At 45.1% G+C, this 19,557-nt stretch overlaps 1 long non-coding RNA gene across 1 annotated transcript; it reads left to right on the top strand.

The window, feature by feature from the left end:
- Positions 1–7,255: 7,255 nt before the first annotated feature.
- Positions 7,256–18,786, top strand: LOC109489951. The gene is made up of 4 exons (XR_002143116.2): positions 7,256–7,356; positions 12,486–12,754; positions 16,871–16,912; positions 18,757–18,786. It is a non-coding gene; the product is annotated as an uncharacterized LOC109489951 (long non-coding RNA).
- Positions 18,787–19,557: the final 771 nt, after the last annotated feature.

A 19,557-nucleotide genomic window follows, 5' to 3' on the forward strand; every position in this document is an offset into this window, starting at 1 on the left:
GGCCTCCTTATGTATGAATTTTCAAACACAAACACGGAACACTCAATTTAATTCCTTTATTCAGCCTCATTTTCAACAAATGACAGAAATTTCATCTTGGCCAATTCAGGATTATCTCAGCCAATTTTAGCTGGGATTGTGCCCACATTGCAGGGACACGTGACTGCTGAAGTCTGGGGTGGGGGGGAGGAATCGGGTCCTCGGACAAGGCTCCCCATCCACGCTAGGACCTTGCGAGATGTGAAAGATCCACTCTGTCTCCAGCCACCGGGTCCCACACTCTGTCGTCCTCATCCCTGCAGATGCGAAGTATCTTCTTTACAAATATTTGCCTGTCCCTCCTGGATACCGAAGAAATACTGGCCGCTCCCTGCACTTCGCTGGGTACGGTGTGTAATCTAGGATCTCCTTAGATGACCCTCACCCGAGACGCAGGCCAAGACGGGGTTGTTAGGGAAGCAGGGCACAGGCCCTATCTCTGGAACACCCACAAGTATCTAACTCTCCTCCCCTCCCCCTCCCATTTCCTCCCTCCTCTCCTCTCCTTCTCTTTCTTTGCCTCTGGAACAAGGAGGTTTTAGATCCACTATTGAAACCAGCTCTAAATAACCAGGTACTCATGTATCTTTTACTTCAATGTCATGTATCTTGACTTTCAAGCAATATTTTCTTACTTTATTAAATCTTTTTTAAAAAGGTTTTGTTTCTTTATTTGAGAGACAGTCCACAAGCGAAGAGGAGAGTCAAAGGGCAGAGGGAGAAGCAAACTCCCCGCTGAGCAGGGAGCCCAATGGGGGCTTGATCCCAGGACCCTGAGATCATGAACTGAGCCGAAGGCAGATGCTTAACCCACTGAGCCACCCAGGCGATTTATTCAATCTTACTAATACTCTAAGAGATAAACACACAGATGAACAGGCTACATGAAGAGATCTTACTTTTATAGGAGAATTAAGAAGCCACTAAGAGACGACCCGGTACTGTCTCTAGTGATGCACCTTAACTTTATTCCAGGACTCAGGGTAATATTCAGCCCCGACCATTGCCACCAAAGCAGCAAATCCCCATCGGATCCTTTTTAATACTGCACCAATAGAGAAGCACTGTTTGCAAAACCACTCACGTATCCAAGCACGGCCCCCTTCTCTGGGCGCCTCCTCGTGGCATCCCCTTTGTCTTCCCTGGCATGTAATCTAGGAGTGCAGTTTCACTGTGGCCACGCTCACATCCAGGGCCACCTGCCCTGGCCATGTCCGACTGCCATCTGACCTCTCAGGGCTGCGTGGTCACTTTTTAAAGTCAGAAGGCAGGATCTTACCTCCCTGAGGTCAGTGACCATAGAATGTTCCAAGGCGACCCGACCAGAGCCACACTTTTCCCCGAGAAATCTCTCTGTCCCCTAAACCCTGTCCCGCTCAAGTCCGTGCCCTCTGAGATGGTGGGCAGCATGTCTGTGTCTGCAGGGGATTCCCTGATACGGAAATGTTCACACGTGAAGCAACATAAGGCCATGAGCGTGGTGTTCCCCCAGGGGCAGCAAGCCCTTGCAGGTAACCAGGACACCTGAAGTTCTCCTGTCCCCACACCGGGCTCATTAGTCTTCTCTGGAGAAGCCTATCTCTTTGTAACAAGCATTCCATTCCCAGAGCCCCCAGCCCAGGGCTCAGGAATGAGCAGATTTTCTGGAGCTTGAGTTGGTAATGACATATGCTGGGTTACAGCCCAGATCTCCAATCCCAGCAGGTTCTCCTCGCTGCTCTGGTGAATCCCACCACCGCTGGGCCTTGACTAGGGTCATCTGAGAAAGGGGATGCTCTCAGCTGAGCCCAAGGCTGTCAGTATCCTCCCTTCTCTCCAGCTTCAGAGATGCCCAGGCAACCCTTTACCACGTCTGAGGTCTCTCCTTGGGTGGCTTTATCCTGGGAAACGTCTGCATTCTCTCCAAGCAGCACAAAGGGAAGGGCCCCAGTGCCTAGGTCCGGTTCACCCTTCTTCAGGGCCACACAGGCCAGTATCCTCACCTAAGCCCAGGCTCCTTGCAACCCCGGGCCTCCCCAGCTGGGGCAGATCATAGCGTATACGTTTGAGGGCAGACAGTAGGGTCCCTCTGCTTGGGTGGGCTCAGTAGTCATGTTTTCCTCTCATGGAAGTCCCTTTGCAGTGTAAGCCCAATGGCACAGAATACTCTTGTGTGTGGACTCTGAGACGACGTCCATGACAGCCTCTCGTCCCTCTGCTGAACACTCTTCCAATCTCGAAATGTGATGCACTCAGCAGTATTTTTGAGCTCACCTTCTGGTAGTTCCCCCACCTTTCTTCTGGGCCCCCAGTGGTGCATGGGGTCATGAACACTGTCTGAATACGGACTCCAGTTCTAGTCCAAGTTTTCCTCAGCTAAGGACTAGCACGGTTCCACCAAGACCCAGAGAGACCCCAGGTGACATGAGTAACAGGCCATAAAATTCAGGCACAGGGGAAATTTCTTATTTTTCCCTGTAATCAAGTTCACTTTCTGTTTAGAGCCCCTGCTCCTCCGGGGACAGAAACCACCCCAGCCCTGAGTCACAGCACGACCTGGGACTCCTGTGACCGCGGCGCAGTGTGAGGGAAGGTGTTTGGCTCCAGCGTCCGCTACCGTCGGGTGGAGAAAGTCACAGAAGCAGATACAGCTCCACCAGAGAAAAAGTAAGGAAGAAAAATCTGCTTTCATTCTATTTTTTTTTTAAATTTTATTTATTTATTTGACAGAGAGAGAGACAGCCAGCGAGAGAGGGAACACAAGCAGGGGGAGTGGGAGAGGAAGAAGCAGGCTCACAGCAGAGGAGCCTGATGTGGGGCTCGATCCCATAACGCTGGGATCACGCCCTGAGCCAAAGGCAGACGCTTAACGACTGAACCACCCAGGCGCCCCTGCTTTCATTCTATTGACACGTAGCGAGCTACAGGAGATGTTTTTAAAACAAAATGGGGATTAGGCATGGGGGCGGTTCTGTAAACACGAACTAATTCCCATGCACACTGAGCAATCTAAAAGCTATATATGGGGAAATCACAGACTATATTAGATGCATAAGCTATGTGGAACATTTTAGCCTCCTGGGTGAAAGGTTATTAATAGAAAAATAGTAAATCATGACCAAAATAATTAGAATAGATTATTGCTATAACACGGATCATTACTGCATCGACAAGTTCATAATGCAGGTCAAATCCCAGAGCCTGAAGGATAGCAACTATGAATAGAAATAACCAAACGTAATGATGTAAAGTCATAGGGTGAACGTCCAGCTCTCATAGTGCCCTAAAAGTCTTGTGAGCTTGTATTGCTGCTGGCGCTAGGCTCGGGGTACTGGAGGACGTCAGACGGACATGGCCAGCGCCTGCAGGGGGCCTATCAGATCTATGGGCATGCTTCCCCCGGAGGAGGAGGCAGGGGCGGAAGATGGGGACACGGCCACGCGGTCTGGCCCACAGGCTGTTGAGAGCCAAGGGAGATACTGAATGTGGGATTACCCTCAACAGTCTCCACTGACCACATTATATACTTCTCCCTAAAGTTTTTCCTGTGGACAATGAAGGGCCATGAGATTCCCCTTGAGAAGAGCTTGCATGGTCATACCCACTGGGGGAGCACTGATGATGATGTCCCCATAAGCCTGAGCTGAGCTGCTGTGGTGTGCGGCCCTGCTCTGTGGCGTTCGACCCAGAGTTTGCCGGAGGGATGGGCGCACACAGCCTGCATAGCTTTTTGCTCCTTTTGCCAGCATCCCGCACAAGTAATGTCCTGAGCGCCATGTTGGAAATGCTGGGCATAATCTCCATCCCCCAATGTACAGGCACACTTTTCCTTTTTTCACGAAGTTTACAGATTTGGCCTGTAACACGCCGTGTGGTTTTATTTGTAAAATGTTGAGCAAAATAAGGTCCAGTGATTCGGTATCTCAAGGAGGCAGACTTCATCTCAGCATAAGAAAATCCTCCTAACAACGCGAACACCCCCATCCTAACTTCCTTTTGAGGGAGATTCTGCTAGAAAAATGCCAACTCTGGTTCTCGATTCTGTATTCCAGTTCCTTTATCCTGGTGTAGCTCTCTCAGTGACCAATCTGTCCCCACCCCCAGTCAGTGGTCTTTCCGGTGAGTTACGGATTTCTTGTGTGAAAAATAAAATTGTTATTTAAAACTGTAGCTGCTTCTGCTTTCTAAGAAAATTGCAGTATTTCAAGGGAGTTAGGAAAAGTCCATGCTGCTCCCTCCCCATGCTGACGCTGGGTGGGACAGAAGGGTGAGGGGCGGGGCAGATACTCCCTTGAGGAGGCTTGTGCCTTTGGGCCTAGAAGAGCAGCCCCCTGGAGCGGTATGGGGTATGGGGTGCTCGGACATCATCTGTCAAACCTAAGAGCATGGGAAGAGATCCGGAATCCTAAAGAGGGGGAGGGGAGAGATTTGAAAGAGGGTGCTGACCAAGGAAAGTAGTGAAGGGCTGAAAGGCTTTTTAGAACAGGGAGGTATGACACTCTCCTTCATTTGTTTCTACTTTCCCTGTTTAAATCTCCTCCCCAGCTCTTCCACAATGCTCTCCGAGCTCCATCAGCAGCCTATGTGTACTTTTTAGGGAGCGCAGACATAACTGGAGGTGAGATCGACATTCCTTATTTGGGTCCATGTGCAGAGAACCTAAGACATCAGAAGAGGCTGGAGCTCGAGCCAGAAGTGAACAAGTAAAACACATTGAACCGCATGTCTGGGGGGCCTGGGTGAAGCACCCTCCATCCTGACTGAGGCCTCAAAGGACCAGTGGATGGATCTCAGGTGCTAACCTACCGATAAAAGCAGAACTTGGCACTGACAGTCAATGGAATGTGCTAATAAAGAGAGATTTGTTTTTCACTTATCAAATTGGAGGACATTTTTTAAAGTTTATTTTTTAAAGTAGTTTTAGGTTAACAGCAAAAGAGGGTAAGGTACCGAGAGTTCCTATACATCCCTTGTTCCCCGCCCCATAGCCTCCACCAAATGGTACGTTTGTTACAGCTGATGAACTAACACTGATGTTGTTGTCACCCGAAGTCTGTACTTTACCTTATTGTTCATTCCTGGTGTTGTGCATTCTATGAGTTTGGACAAACGTTTAATAACGTGTGTCTGTAATTTTGGTATCATTCAGGGTATTATACTCTGTATGTCATTCACAGGCTTTCATTAAAGTCCTCAGTGCTCAGCCTATTTGTCCTTCCCTCCCTCCCAGCCCCTCATAACCACTGATCCTTTCACTGTCTACATAGTCATACCTTTTCTAGAATGTCACAGAATTGGGATCATGCATGTATGTGTGCAGCCTTTTCAGACTGGCTCCTTTCACTCAGTGATATTTCCTTTATGTTTTACCATGGATTGATAGATCCTTTCTTTTTAGTGCTGAATAATATTCCATCGTCTGGATCTATCATAGTTTGTTTAGCCATTCACCTACTGAAGGACATCTTGGTCTCTTCCCAGTTAAGACAATTAATGAATAAAGCTGCTATAAACATCTATACACATGCTTTTGTCTGGACATAAATTCTCAGCTGCTTTGGGTAAATACCAAGAGCATGATTACTGGATCACAGGATAAGAGTTTGTCTAGTGTTATAAGAAACTGCCAAACTTTCTTCCAAAGTGACTGCACCGTTTTGCAATCCCACCAGCCAGGACTGAGAGTTCCACCCGCTCCACACCTCACCAGCATTTGTCAGTGTTCAGATTTTGGCCACTCTAATAGGTGTGTAAGGGAAGATTTTTGATGATAATATCCAGCACAGGTGTGAGTAGTGAGTAGGAGAAGGGAAAGAGCCTTTTCCTATTTGGCTGGTGCAAGGGGAAACCTGTACAGCCTTTGTACGAGGAACTTAGCAGTGTGCACCCAAAGACAACCTATTCCTGTGTGTTGACTCGAGAATTCAATACCTAGGAAATCAGCTACAGGAACAGAGATTCATTGAAAATCTGGAGACATGATATATTTTACAGAATTATTCACAAAAGCAAAAGATGGGTATACACTTTAATAATGTTTAATAATGGAGATTGACCTGAATATTTCTTATGCAATGACACAACAAAATTAGGACTACCATTACAAGACACACTGTGGAAGGATGTTTAATCGTTAAGCTAAAAGGACAGGTTCTCTTCCAGAATGCCTGGGTATATATTATAGAACGTGATTATCTCCAGGTGATGAGCTAAGGAAGATTTTGGTCTTTCCCATCTTCTCTTCTATATTTTCCAAATTTTCAACATGTATGCCCTCTCCGTTCACTGAGAAATTGAACAAGCCCATCCGACTGAGGCCCACACACAAAAAAGGATTTACAACACTTTTGCTATTCTTACCACCTATTTAACTGCTTAACACACACACACACACACACACACACACTTTTTTATGGTTTTTGTCATGTTTAAAGGTCCATTTTTTTATTCCCTGTGGGAGGAATGGGTTACACAGCTTCAAAGAAAAGCGACATTTAGGTTTACGTGGCCAAAACCAAGAGCAACTCAAACTCAGGATTTTAGCTGATGCCTTGTATTTTAGGACAGTATATACAGTGTCAACAAGCAAAAACCCAAGAAGAATGTAACTGAAATTTACTGCAGCCACATATCCTATTCCGCATATAATGTGTTTGCACCGTAATAGCAGGCTGCATAATAAAAGAAGAAATATGTTCATATAAAGTAATCTTTATTTTTTGGTAATCAAAATAATCTCCATTTCATTTCAGCCTGCGATAACCCAGTTAAAATGCACAGCTTCCCATGGAGAACCCCGGAAAAAGAGGCGAGAAGAAGCAATAGCTACCTTCAGATTAAAGAACAAGGAAAATAAAAACGGAAACAGACGTCTGTGCCTCTTCTTACCCAGCAAGCGCCTCCTTCCGCTCTCGACTAACGTCTACATATAAGTACTTAAAGGAGAGTGATCTCCATTTGTGCTCTCATCCCTCTAGAACGATTCTCTTCTAGAATCTCATTAAGTCACATGACCAGCAGCACCAAGTTGTTATGGCAACAGGAATTTTAAGAGTAAATTAATTTTGCTACAAGGTGTTATTAAGACCAGGTAAGGCTGGCCTTGAATCACAATGGCTCCTCTGTGCCAGCAAGGGCGCCATGGCTCCCGGGGCTGGCAAGAGCTTCTCCCAGAAGGAACACCCCTGATTTACGATCATCTCGAACAATTCTCACAGGAAAGGTGACCATAAATTGTGTCAGTTTTATTGCAGATTTGTATATCCCATTTTAATCCTCCATCAAATGATAAAGGAAGGATATATGAAGCTTTCTGATGAACTTAAACAGGAAAAGAAGGTATAGTTCAGTTTTCCTTGGGGGGGGGTTACAATATATTCTTAAGGAGCTTTACATTACGGAAAATGTTGACCTTTTAATTTCAGAGCCAGGAGTTAGAAAACACCTGGGACAAAAATTAACATCAGGGCGGAGCTGTCACGCAGGTGGGTAGACAACAGAGCACAGCCTTCCAGCTGGGGACAGGGAGAAGGTTATAGCACTCCCCCTGCAAGCCCTTTACAACCCTTGACATTTCTGGATTCCCCAGGCTTGTGTTTCCCAGAGTAGTGCTTTTTTTTTTTTTTTAACGCTATTCCTAAAAAAGTATTTTGTGGTCAAATAATTAGGGACTGTAATCCATAACAGAGCCCCCCACCCCCCGTCACAGCCCTTAGAGAGTCATGGAGCAATCCAGCAAATTAGAAGCGCTGCCAATCCCTGCAGAAAAGAACTCATTTAATCACGTGTAACAGGATTCCACAAGGTTTTTTTTTAGCCATTGAACCTATTTTTAAATATTTCCTTAGTTTTTAGTTACATTTATTAACATCAGGTGGACACACTTAAAGAAATGCTCTTAAGGGGTGCCTGAGTGGCTCAGTTGGTTGAGTGTCCAACTCTTAATTTCAGGTCAGGTCGTGATCTCAGGGTCAGGAGATCGAGCCCCACATTGAGGTTCTGCGCTGGTGTCGAGCCTGCTTCAGATTCTCCCCTCCCTCTGCTCCTCCCCCCACCTCTCTCCTTCTCAGAAAAAGGAAAGAAAGAAAAAAAAAGAAAGAAAGAAAGAAAGAAAGAAAGAAAGAAAGAAAGAAAAAGAAAAAGGAATGTTTAGATTAAAAATTTGAGGTTGAAATTAGTGATAACTAAATAGGACTACTGTATTCAAAAGACTACTCCAAATTTAGAAACTTGTTTCCTTTTTACTAATTCCTAGTGCCAGTAGAACCATTACTTACCCCTTCCCTCTTCTTTTAAAAATATCTGTGATATGTCAGACACTGACCTTGTGGCCTTGCACTCCTCTGCACTTGTATAGAATGCATGTTTGTGTCCTTGTGTGTACAGAGGCACTCATGTGTGCACAGGCACCCATGCACTCACACACACGTGCACACACGTGCACGCACATACTCCACGAGAAGGGGAAGCAAGGAAGGAAGTAACCACCTGGAAGTTCATTTCCAAGCAGTGCGTGTCAGGGTAAAGATGGGAAGGCAGGTCACACGATAGCCATCTGGAGTTTCTGAGTGACACTGCGACAGAAAACACCAGCCTGGGAATGCAGTGGACGAGATGTGGAGCCCAGAAGGTGGAGGGATGAAAGCTTGGGGAGCTCCTTTCTCTGCCAGGAACCCACAAGACTCTCGGAACTGTCTGGGAAAGACAGATAAACTTTACAGGTTTCTAAGCTGCCACAAAAGTATCAGCAGTGGGAATCTAGCGAAAGAGAGAAAGAAAGAAAGAAAAGAAAGAAAGAAAGAAAGAAAGAAAGAAAGAAAGAAAGAAAGAAAAAGAAAAAATGTACGTGTGTGTATGTGTGTGTGCGTGCACCACTTTACTTCCCTAATGAATGCGCAGGTTCAAGATTTCCAATCTATTTTCCTTAGGGACTACCCTGGTCACCTGTCCTTGGTAAAATTTGTACTTAGCATAGTGTGAATCTGAAATCAAAGCTAATTTGGAATGACTTGAAAAAGCACCAAGCCAATAGTAGAAAGAGTTACTTCTGAGCAATATCAGTGCACACTTCAGCAGTCAATACAATTATATTAATATCATCACACCCACTTATTCTGAGGCACCTGGGAAAGTATTTAGAAACAGATGGTCTAGGGGCACCTGGGTGGCTCAATTGGTGAAGCATCTGCCTTTGGCTCAGGTCATGATCTCAGGGTCCTGGGATCGAGCCCCAAGATGGGCTCCCTGCTCAGTGGGGAGCCTGCCTCTCCTTCCCCCTGCCCCTGCTCGTGCTCTCTCTCTCAAATAAATAAATAAAATCTTTAAAAAATAAAAAATTAAAAGCAAATGGTCTAAAAGAAGCATAGATAAACGCGGTTCAGGCCGAGACAGCCGGGGGCCCAGGCTGCACCGTCTGGAGGTGCCACGAGTGCCATTAGCACAAGGGGGGAAGCGTGAAAAAAGCTGGCAGGGATGTGAGCAGCAGCATGGCAGATGGCCAGGCGCTCACGTTCTGCAGAGAGGAGTGGGCCCAGCAAGGCCAGGGTAATGGGACTGTGGGCAGAAGTGAACACAGGCAGACTGGTGGGAGCCAAGGTGCCATGCGCAGCCTCAACAGCCCATGGGATCACAGAAGGGCAATCCTCGGGGGGCTGACTCTCCACGAAGGCTGCTGGAGGAGGACACACAGGCCTGGAAGGACAAGTACCCAACGTACAGAAAGAACACCATCCAGCTGAACAGTTAACAGAGCCCGCAGCCCTCCCAGCTCCTCTGCTGTGACGTAACTCAGAAGCAGAGATGTTCTTTTTTTTTTTTTTTAAAGATTTTATTTATTTATTCAGCAGAGATAGAGACAGCCAGCGAGAGAGGGAACACACGCAGGGGGAGTGGGAGAGGAAGAAGCAGGCTCACAGCAGAAGAGCCTGATGTGGGGCTCAATCCCAGAACACCAGGATCATGCCCTGAGCCGAAGGCAGACGCTTAACCGCTGTGCCACCCAGGCGCCCCATGAGATGTTCTGTTCTGTATGTGGGAGAGTTTTCTCCGTTCTCTGCTGAGTCGTCATCCAAGAAAGGGAGCACTGGAATCTGTGAATGGATTTTCGGAGGACCTTGCTTACAGAGTGTTGGCCCAAGGCACCTGGACAGACCGGTGGGCTATCCTCAGTGGGAGCAGCGAGGAGACCCCAGGGTGGTGGGGTGAGATGGGCTGGCCCAGTGCTGCGGTGGTGGAAATGGCCTTTCTATCCTGGTTTATTTTACTCATAAAAGAAACTTATTGCTATTACCACTTCCACAGTCCAATTTTTCTTCTAAATCACTGCGTGGGTTCGACATTATATGGCTTGTAATGAGAACGGTAAAATGCCTTGTTCTTATTATGGCAATTTGAATAACAAATACGGAATGACACAACAAAACAGCCTGGACGATAAAAATAATTGTTAACCCATTTTACTAGCTCGGTGGCCAAATTATATTTTTATAAATTACAGTGCCGACGGAGGTAAATGTGCTCACAGGTTCCTTGCTAACAAGGTCACCAGTTTAATTTGAATATTTTCCACAGCTGTTGCTCTCGCACCTAAAGAGGGAAACAGCTCCAGCTATGTAGGGCAAGCGACCGGGAATGCTAATGAGTCTAACAGATTGGTTCAAAATAGAAGCATAAACCTTCAGTTCACGAGGACACGACAGTTACGAAACCAGAGCCGAGGAGAAACGATCTGTGTTCAGGAATTCAACACTGCAGCATTGCTTGAATTTTTGACATAGTTTTTGGCCCAGGCTTGGCAAAAATGTGTAGACTATAAATAGAGGGACAGGGAAAAAGGTTACAAGACACCACACAATTCCATGAACATGAATTTCACTCTCAGACGACTCAACAAAGAACACATTGAACACATGCCTCGTTTCCTCTGTGGAAGAGAATTCCTACAAGGAGAATCCACAGCAGCACTACCATGCGCTGTCGGGACAAAGTTACACTTTAGAATCTGCAATGACACAAGCGGCGTTAGGTAATGAATACAACAAAAAATCCAATTTGAGGATGAGAATAAGCCATCCTATTTTCGGTTTGTTGAAGTAAACTTTAATAACACTCCTAAATGGTACATCTTCATGTGTTTCCGCTCTTCCCAACCTCCTGTGCATGGAGCTACTGGTGATGAGAACTCCCTGCCACTTACAAAATATAGTCCCAGGGCCATCGAAGGGCAGGGACGGCACTGCTGGGCACAGGAGCACATCGGCACAGAGATGGCTTCCCAAGGGTGGTCCCTGCATGGTGCGAAAGGTCAGGCACTTTCAGACCCAGACTTGGAAAGACGCATCACAGCACGACGAACACCCCACCAATCTCCCATAAAGAGGCAGTTTGCACGTGCACATTATATGGAAGGGGACAGCGGACAGAGGCAAGGACACCACCTGCACCGTCCAACCCTTGTGAAATGTCAAGATGCAGATTCTCAGACCAATTTCCTACTCTTTAGAGAAGGAAAGGGTTGTTACAATCACAGAAGGAAAAACCGATGCTTATAAATACTCTGGGTGACAAATTTGAGATGGTAAAGTCTCTGAAGCCAGACGTGACCCTTTGGTGGGTGTCACAGGAGGCTCGGCTTGCGTGTGTGTGTCTGCAACTGTCCCGGGTCTACTTGAGAAAAGGCGGGCACTTAGAGAGATCCTGTAACTCTGGTGGAACACTGAATTTGCGTTTTAAGAAATTAGCCTAGAGGCTTGTGAGCGAGAATGAGAGGGACAAATGGAGATTATCCCTTAATGACCTAAGGGAAGAATAAGGAGATAAATTATTCCAAAATACAAGTGATGATTTACCTAATTAGTCTTTGACAGCTTGAAATGTGTCCTAAAGAAAAAGGTAACGCGGCAATCTGGGAGTAGTTTGTGCTTAAGAAAAGCGAGATTAATTAATTGTAAATACAAAAACAGCATCCATTGGATTATATGATTTCCTCTGAGTAATTTTAATTACTTGGCATTTCAGGACCTTCAAAAAATTCCTTAAGCTGAATTTCTTTATATTTTTAAGAAAACTTACCTTGAGTTTTGCATCCTACTGAATATTTTACTTGTAGAGCCCGCCCCCCACAGCCTTTTATTATAAGGCGCTTTTTTTTTTTTTCTGATTTGGTAGCAGGGGTAAAGTAAGCTAAAAGAACATAGAGAAATCCTTTCACGATTTGTTTCAATTTAACATTCAACAAGGGAGAGATTTGTTTCCTCTGCAGATTTTAAGAGATTTAAATAGGGCCGTTTATGTTCAGCTCAATTAAGCTACTGATCATTCCATTCCTTAAGCAGTAAAGTGTCCTCAACCCATTATGACTTCAGAACAATAAAAGAGCCTGGGCTGTCCAAGTCCTCATCCTATGGGATGCATAACCCACGTGGCGACAGTTGGTGACTGTTAACAGGACGATTAACGTGTGTCTACAGTTCTCGCTCCGGTAGGTGAGTGCGACCGACGATCTACAGACTTGCTCCTCGAGCAAGACAAAGCCAGCCAGTTCACAAGGAGTAAGAGAGAAAACCCACCTAAGAAAAGAAACACCGAGAACTTAACAATTCCAAGTCTTGGGATGTATGTATAGAGAAAAACACAGCTGCTGACAGCATCCTGGGAGAATTCTACCCACTCGAAGACGGTAGCTCATGTCCCTCACTCACCAGGAAGACTGGCCACGTCACAAGAGATAACAGCGCAGGTAAATGGCAACGTGAGGTGGGTGTGTTTTGGGCATACAGTGAGTTATTCATCTCCATCTGACCAATATTTATTCTGGTTCTTAGTATGTCAGGCACAAAGAAAACAAGGTGAAATGAGACATGCCCAGACCTCCAGAACTCTCGATTTAGAACTTTCTGCCAAGGGTGCCTGGGTGGTTCGGTCAGTTAAGTGTCTGACTCTTGATTTTGGTTTAGATCGGATCATGATCTCGGGGTCGTGGGATGGAGCTCCACACTGGGTGCCGTGCTCAGTGAGGAGTCTGCTTGAAATTCTCTCCCTCTGCCCCTCCCCCTGGTCTCTCTCAATAAATAAATGAACAGAATCTTAAAAACAAAACAAAACAAAAACACACACACACAACTTCTGCCAAAACTGCAAGAGCTATTTTTCCAACCATACCCACCTATCCGGTTTCTGTCCTGCCTGCCAACTCAAAACAACGAGACACATTATGAAAAAACCTATATATTGAGTAAGAATCTGTTTAAGATATTATAAATCTACTAAGGTAGGATCTCCCAATTCCACAAACGAAAATACAGGACATAGTTAAACTTGAATTTCAGATAAACAGATTGTCCTATGCAATCCTCGGGGCATACTTACACTAAAAGTATTTATTGTTTGTCTGACAGTCAAAAGTGATGAGCCATCCTATAATAATACAGATCTACATTTTTACCAGGATGCCTTCCGATAAAGACACACAATAACAGGTGTTGGCCAGGGTGTGAAGCAGCTGGAACTCGGCCTTTCTGATTGTAAATTGGTACAAGTACGATGGGAAGCTTATTGGCACTATCTGCAGAGTTCTAACATACTCATGTCTATGACCCAGCAATTCCACACCTGGGCATATACTCAGCAGGAATGTGCACCTATGTCACCAAAAGGCAGATACAAGCAGTGTCCATAGCAACATTTCTCGTAACAGCCCCCAGAGAAACAGCTCAAATGTCCATCAGGAGCAGACACAGAGAACGCTACATAGCCACGACACGAACACATGGTAAGAGCACCGGCACCATGAGTGACTACAAGCATGACGCTCAGTGTAAGAAGCCAGATGAGGGGCGCCTGGGTAGCGCAGGCGTTAAGCGTCTGCCTTCAGCTCAGGGCGTGATCCCGGCATTCCAGGATCGAGTCCCACATCGGGCTCCTCCGCTGGGAGCCTGCTTCTTCCTCTCCCACTCCCCTGCTGTGTTCCCTCTCTCACTGGCTGTCTCTCTGTCACATAAATAAATAAAATCTTTAAAAAAAAAAAAAAAGAAGAAGCAGCCAGATGAAAAGGTCTACCTGCTGCATGGCTCTGTTCATGTGAAGTTCAAAATGCTGGCAACCAATCAGGGTGCCGGAGATTGGGAACAGAGGTCACTCTGGGGAGCCAGGCGAGGTGGATGGCGAGGGGTGGGCATTCCTCTTCTGTGCTTATATTCTGTTCAAGCCGGAGGGTGGCTGTACTGGTTTACTCGCATTGTGATCCCTCATCAAGCTGTATGCTTAGGATTTGGGCATGATTTTCTATATGTTTTGATGTTTATCATTTTAAAGTGTATTTTGTAAGTGCTTAAAAAATGAGTCTTATCTGTAAAAAAACCAACAACAACAACAAATCCACTTATCAGAGATACAGGAATTGTGGGGTGTTACCACTGTATTAGTTCTCCAGAGAAACAGAACCCATAGGATCAATAAGATATATATTTTACATGAATTAATAAATATATGATTTGATATGTGATCGGTTGTAAGGAATTGACTCAGAATTACGGAAGCTGGCAAGTCCAAATCTGTAGTGTGGGTCAACAGGCAGAGAGTGGGAGACCCGGGAGAGTCATGAAGTCCAAAGGCTGCCTGCTGGCACAGTTTCCTCTTGCTCGAGGACACCAGTCTTTTTCGAATGGGTGAAGCCCACCCCCATCAGAGACAGCAATCTGCTTTACTCAGAGTCCACAGATTTAAATGTAAACCTCATCCGTAAACACCCTCCAACATGACACACAATTACCCATCGCAACAGCACGCAAGTGATAAAGAAAGAAAATAACTCGGTGGTATGGTGGGCATTGAGAGGGACCGATTCCTATGGACTTCAAGATAAACATCAGCAATGATCCTTCCAAACCAAGTCATTCTTAGCGATGCAAACCTTCCAAACGGCAGCTCGGTAGTTGCTGAGATGTGTTACTAAAGCAAAGGTAGTTATTTACCCTCATTTGTCCACGCACAGTATACAAAGATGAACTCTCACCTATTGCTAAAAAGTTATGATGCAACATTGCGGACCTGCCCGTATTCTGGCTTGACCCCGCCTGTCTGGGTCTCTCTGTCATGAGTCCATTTCACACAATGTAATCAGAGCACTCTTTCCAAATCCAAGCCACAGTTGTTCACATTGGTGGAAAGGGAAAAGTCCCCCTCAGCAATCGACTGCTCACAGGTGAGCTTGCCCAAACTCCATAGAAGACCCTTCGAGTCCTTCCTTTTTCACCAGCTGCCCGCACACCACCATCACTGCATTCTGGGCTCACCTCTCTTCCTATTTTCATTTCTTCTGCACATTATGCTACCTGCTACTTCCACTGGATGGGTGCCAGACATCCTCTCTGTTTTCTGATCTCCATGCTTGCCGTCACGGTGTTTGGACTGTTTCCAAATCCTGGAACTAAACATTCCTAGTGTGTCCCCCTCTCTGCCTGATGGTCTATGTGGGGAGGAGGCCTGGATCGACCCCTCTCCAGCCCTGCAACTGAGCTGCCTAACTCTGAGCAAACTGCATCCCCTCCCAAGTTCTTAATGTTGTGCCTCAAAGTAGGGAACGAACCAGAGATGTGGTTGTCAAACACTTCTCTTTCCAGTCTGCCTGCTTCATAAAACTCTGTTGTCTTTCAAAATGCGAATGTGTATAAGGATACACAATAAAAACTCCCCTTCTCCACCCCGTTCTCCTTTCCAGAAGCAAACAATATCAACAGATCCTCATTTGATGTTTCCAAGCTGTATTACTCATACACAAGATGACATGTGTTTTTCTCCTCTTGCACAAATGGGGGCAGACCGTGTGTGCTATTTTGCATACTGCTTTTTTTTTCACTGAAGAGTATAAAATAAGAGATAATTCCATATTTTTACAAAAGAGTCCTACCCATTTTTTATAGCTATCTAGCATGCCACTGTGTGGATTTTCATACCTTGTTTAACTACCGACCTAGTGATGGACGTTCAGATTATTTCCAGGGTTTCACTATCAGTTATAACGCTGTAATAAGCAACCATTAGAAAATCTACCGCACGTATGTGTCGATTACATCTATGGGACATGTTCTTAAAGGTGAAAGTGCCAGGTAAAATGGCATCCACATTTGCAATTTTTATGTGATTGCTAACTCTCATCTCCTAGAGGGGTATCCGTCTCTATCAGGGATGTAGGGAACTTTCTATGATGCTACACATCGGCCAACAGGATGTGCATTACACCCTTTGTGCGCTAACAATAGGATTGGCAGAAAATGTCTCCATGAGGTTTAAGTCTGCACTGCCAGTGTTCTAAATGAGCTTGAGTATCTTCTCACTTATTTAAGATCTATTTCTATTTCCTGTCCTTCAATTGATCACAAAATGTGTCCTTTTATCTACTGAGTTCTGGGCATTTTCTTATTGATGTTAGAAGCTTTTTATATATTGATAAAAAAGCCCTTTGGAACTTAAGTCACAAATGTTGCTGACGATGGCCGTTTTCCACATTTAGTTTTGTTTTATGGAGCACAGTTCAACAACTTTCTTTCCCTTTTTTCCCCACAGATCTTGGGTTGTAGGCCTATTAAAAAGTCTTCCTTGTTCCAAGATTATTTATTTATTTATTTTTATAGAGAGAGGAGACAGAGGGAGAGGGAAAGAGAGAAAATCTTAAGCCCACTCCCTGCCCAGCACCGAGCCTGGCACGGGGCTCAATCTCACAACCTTGATATCATGACCTGAGCTGAAATCAAAAGTCAGACACCTATGGCCTGAACCACCCTGGTGCCCCCAAGATTATTTTTAAAATATCTTCTTGTGGTTTTTTCTCATGGACTTGTTTATATGTTACCTTTAGGTCTTGGATTCATCTGGAATTTATTCTGCTGCGAGGCATGAGGTATGAATTCAAATTTACCTACGGAGGTTCAAAAATCCCATGAACCAACTCTCGAGAGCAGTTACATTTTTTGGTGATTATTTAGTAATTGTCATTTGAAAAAAGATACGTAATTTCCAAATTCAGCTATAAACTTTATACAGCACTTTTAAGAAGAAACAGGAGAGGAATCCACACCTGTGAGATCATTATCACATCTGGATTTGTGGTCTCCTGTTTATAACACAATGTACTCCCTTCTCCCCCATACACGTTCCCTTACAGCCACCAGGCATTTGGAACCCAGGGGCTGGCAGTCCCTGTCACAGACTCTTCTATGCCAAAGTGTGTGATTCTATGTCTCTCCCATCATCTGCCATCATCCTATCATCTTGAATATGATTTATGGTGATCTAAAAGGCAACCTTCATTGTTATTTTATCTTGCATTTACAAGGAGAAGGGGAAAAGGTGTTTGAAGCCAGATTATTTAAGAAAAGCATTGACCCAGTGGCATCATCAAACCTCCAGGAAGAAAATTAATTATATCCCATTAAAACGCTCAATGCTCTCTTGCGATTTGAGCATATTAATGCAATTCAAGGTTCAGTTCAAGGTTCTTTATGCAAAACTCACCTCTGAAAACCTAAGTGGAGATTGTGGCTGTTTCTACACTTGGAATGCCCGGTTGGCATAAAAAACCTCTTCTGTTATTTTTGGAAATGGGCTCTCACTGCAAAATTTTTACTCTCTCAATTTAATACAAATTGTTAGCGTTTATACCCTTTTCCAATTCAATCACCACGTATTATGGCTTCACGAGTTTTCATTTCATTCTGCCTTAGTTTGACATACATTTGTTTTCTAAAAATTTCTAACACCTTCATTACATATAATCTTAATTTCCCCTTAAAAATATGTATGTGATGGTCGAAAGAAGATATGAAATCAAGGACACTTTGGCTTTTATTATAGATTGGGAAAATGAAGAAAAACACAGAGTGATTTGGGGGCAGAGGGTAGAAACTAAGAGCTCCATTTTGGAATATCATTTCTGAGATGTCTATTAGTCATGGGGAAGGACGTGTCTAAAAGGAAGCTGGGGGTGCCTAGACTAAAGATAGGGATTTGGAGATCACCAACACAGAGAGAACAGGATGAGATCACTTAGAAAAAAAGCAAAGGCAGAAAAGAGGAGAGACCATGCTCTGGGGCTGGTAGAGGAGAAAATCTGCAGGAGAGAGAGAGAGAGAAGAGCCCAGTCCTGCAGGACTCCTGACAGTTAGGTGGTGGTCAAGTGGTCAACGTTGTGATTGCCATAGTGAGCGAACATGGCATGGGGAGAAGGTCTCAGTGATAATGGGGATGCAGGGCTGACTGGACTGGAAGGTGATTTGGAGACATGAACAAGAAATTGAAGACAGAAAGATCAGGCAACCAATTCCAAAATAACCAAGCGATAGGGTTGGGAAGAGGGATGGGCCAGAAGGAAGAAACAAGCAAGGAAAGGTCAAGTGATTTCTAAGACCTTCCTGACTAGAAGACAAACAATGGGAAGACAAACCCGGACTGCTGGGTGTTGGGAAGTGCCCACTTGGGATTATGAGTGTAAATTTACACGGAAACCTTGCGTGATTTTGTCTGTCAGGGATCAGATGCTGGGGGCGGCAAAGGAGAAGGACCATCGTCTGGTGGTCGGGCTTAACCAGAATCAGGGCTTCCCGGGGAAGAGCCAGGCTTCAGTGAGAGAGAGAAATGTGGGGCAGATGGTGTCCCATATCTCCAAGAAGCAGAGGGTTTTGAGGGAGAAAGAAAGAGGAATGGTTTAGGAATGGGCTTTTGTGCCTTCCTCTTTCTTGCAAACAGGAACACATCGAGGAGGAAGGCGACTCCCCACCACTCGGAGCAGGGAGAGCTCCCCTGAGCTTCCTCAGCCCACCCACCACACTCGGCTCCACTCCTGCCTGTTCTGAAGCCTCTGCAGTGTGAGGAAGGGAGACGCGGTTGCTTGGTGAAGGTGGAATGGCAAATTCTGTGACCCAGCTGACAGTAAAAATTTCCTCCTGAGTTTTCCAGACCCTCTTCTAAGTAAATTCTCATTTGGAAGAAAGAGGAAGATGGCCTCACATAAATTTCCCATTCAGTCAGTCTAACATTTTCCTTTTGGAGCCGCACTGTACTACTCAAAGAAGTCAGGTATGTGGTGGGCGTTGGTGGGAGGACCTTCCAAGAGTTTGATATATGAAGTAACTGATTTACCGATAACCTGCACGCTTTATAAATGAGCAGATCAACTCTCTGCCAAATTTCAGCCCTAAACCAAGATCCAGTGATTCAAATGTGCATTTATAAAAGTGAAGGGAGACAGCATGAAACACGGGAGCTAGGAGCCTGTTTATTGCCATGGGAATGAGAACGCGGGAGGGCACAGGAAAGAAAAGACAAAGCCATCAGATACTGGGAGGCATTCAAGCTAGAGGCATCACTGAATATGCATGCTGTAAAGAAAATATTTTGCATAGTCAAAAACAGACAGACAACAGAAGAAACCCATCTAAATCTTCTAAATCACACCTTACTTGTTCAAGTGTCCTTTCTTCCACTTATGCCAAAGAGCCTTGCCTCCTAAATTCTGACCCCACCCTCCAAACTTTGAGAAGGATATTC

Source organism: Ailuropoda melanoleuca, chromosome 15 (assembly GCF_002007445.2).
Source record: "Ailuropoda melanoleuca isolate Jingjing chromosome 15, ASM200744v2, whole genome shotgun sequence".
NCBI classification, from domain to species: Eukaryota; Metazoa; Chordata; class Mammalia; order Carnivora; family Ursidae; genus Ailuropoda; species Ailuropoda melanoleuca.